The 2,682-nt window shown below is 37.4% G+C and overlaps 1 pseudogene; it reads left to right on the top strand.

Annotated features, from left to right (window-relative positions):
* Positions 1-1,047: 1,047 nt before the first annotated feature.
* Positions 1,048-1,170, top strand: LOC123232821 (annotated as a pseudogene).
* The last annotated feature ends 1,512 nt before the right edge of the window (positions 1,171-2,682 follow it).

Consider the following 2,682-nt stretch of genomic DNA (forward strand, 5'->3'; position numbering starts at 1 on the left):
TGGATTGTCAATATTCTTCCTAATCTGTGAACTAAACATAATGCTTCAGATATGGTCTAAACAGTGCAAAATACAGTAGGGTTATTACCCACATTGTCCTTTAATTTTGGACACCATACCTCTATTTAACTTTGCTATTTACCATCTAACTCCATTTTCTTGATTTGGTCTTGAGGTACTCTAAAATCCCCAGATCTGTGCTTGTCATGCCTTGTCTTGTGAAGCTGCTTATTTTTTAAACCCTTGTGTAGAATTTAACTTTTTCCCATTTGAATTTCATCTTGTTGAATTAAAGCCATAATTTTGGTCCATTAAGATAATTCTGGACACATACTTTATCATTCAGTATCACCATTCGATACCAGATTTAAGTCCTCTGCAAGTTTAAATAGGAAACAAGGAGAAGTGTCTTGGTACATTCCACTTGAGACTTCTCACCAAGTTGGTATTCATCACTTGGTCATCCTGTCAATTTGGAATCTCTCTAATTTTACTATGACTAGTCTACACCTCCCTATCTTGTCTGCAATGATAGCATGAGAAACTTCGTGAGATGTTTTGCTGAAATGCAAGCATATTATGTCTGTGGCATTTCCCCATATGCCAGTCTAATAACTCTGTTTTTTAAATGGGATTAACATAAAATATTCTTGAGGAAATCAAGCTGGCTCTTCTCCATCCGCAGTGTCTATTACTTCCCCTTCCAAATGCTAACTAATCATTGCGATTAGTAATACATCCATCATTTTCCCAAGTATTGTTTGTCACACTTTCTGGCCTAATAGTTTGAAGATTCCACCCACTTCCCTTTTCTGAAAATCAGGATACTGGCACTTCTTTAGTCCTAACCTGTTTTCCATAGTTTTTTAGAGCTCATTACCATAGATTTAGTAATAGTTTCTGCCAGATCGCTCTAATGTGTTTTGGCTAAACCTATTGAAATGAATGTAAAGCTCATAGCTGGTACTCTTTTACCATTTCCTCTCTCATCTTTGGTTTTAATTTCACATTAACCATTATTGTTCTGTCTTTCCCAGTACAATGTTCTTTCTCAAGTACAGAAAACAGAAATGAAAAAATTGAGGGGCTGACCCCTGCGATTTCCCCAAATGCGGGAAACTCGACTGTATAATTTGTGGTAGTGGGGGAATGGGTTCTGGCTCTCCCCTGATAAACCAGTAGCAAAATCAGAATATGCATCTTTTTCTAGATAGTATGCTTACAATGCTCTGTTGCAAATCATGCCAGTTGCTTGTTGGAGGGAGCTGTTTCACTACAATTAGATCTATCATCCATTATAATTACCCTTAGTACCTTGGGCAAAAGTTTTACCTCATTCTTTGATGTTTCTCTTACCTCTACTATGTCTTTTAAAAGGGAGAGGAGTAGTGGTTTGAGCATACAGTGATCCCTTACTTATCAAGGGAGTTACAATCCAGAGACCTCCACAATAGGTGAAAATCTGTGAAGTAGCAGTGTTATATTTATTTTATTATTTATATATATTTTAAGGCTTTATAAACCCTTCCCACTCTCCTATAAATCTTTTCACACTCTTATTAACCTACAGTCACTGAGCCAATCAGTACTCAGGATACAGAACAAAGCACTGTGGTTGGTCACCTTTCATTCCATCAGCCAATAGTGTGCTGCAATAGTGTAACTCCATGATACAGAATTAGATTTTAAAAAATCTTGATACAGTGAAGCGGGGATAAGTGAACTGCCATATAGCAAGGGATGACTTTAATTACAACTATGTGGCCTGGGAAACCTCTCTTCTCTGGTGTGCACTTTGTATTTCTTTTACCATGCCCTATGAACATCTTCATCCTGAACCTCACTTCAGTTCAGTTCGTTCTGGAATTCAAATATCCTCCATCCCTGTGGCCTCTCCTGTATTCCTTCAGTTAGCTATGTCTTAACCTTCTGTATAGCTTTGGAACCAGTATAAAAGTAGCGAGCTCATTCTAGGCCTCTGAAAACTTCCCCAAAGTCTTCTTACTTGCTGGAATTAGACCCTTAGTTCTCTGTCCTTGTTGGTGGATGACTCTTGTGAGTTATCTGGCTATTTGGTATGCTGGGAGTTTGGAATGATGAACAATGTCATGTGCCAAGTGGAGGTAGAACAACACAACTTAGCAGAAGATACCTTTTAGCTTCTAAAACTATGATTCTGTTCTCACAAGCAAAATGAACAGAAGACAATGAACAAGAAATCATATTTCAAGCTATGCCACTCCATGGGGATATAAGGGAAACATGAAGCATTGAATACATTAACAAGATGCATGGCAAAGATGGGTTAACTCTTGAACAAAAGATTTCATGCATCCTCTGAAGTGAAGAAAAAAGGTCATAGGAAGTAACAGGCTTTTCTAACAGAAACCACCCTTATCAACCAACATTGGATCATTTGGATAATTTCTCTCATGTGTATGCTGACATTTGTTTCCTGGGTTATGATCGGCTTCATTAAAAGAACTGTCCACATTACTGAGAATACAGGTCTGTTTAAAATTTGAGCTCTGAATACACTGATTTCAGTAATGTATTAGGGTAATAGGATTTAGAGCTAGAAAGAATCTTTAATCCAGAGCCGTTTAATCTTTATTTATTTATTTTTAAAGTCTTTTGGACCCCATTAGCAATCTGGTGAAGTCTGTGGACTCCTCAGTACAA

The sequence above is a fragment of the Gracilinanus agilis genome, chromosome 1 (genome assembly GCF_016433145.1).
Source record: "Gracilinanus agilis isolate LMUSP501 chromosome 1, AgileGrace, whole genome shotgun sequence".
NCBI classification, from domain to species: domain Eukaryota; kingdom Metazoa; phylum Chordata; class Mammalia; order Didelphimorphia; family Didelphidae; genus Gracilinanus; species Gracilinanus agilis.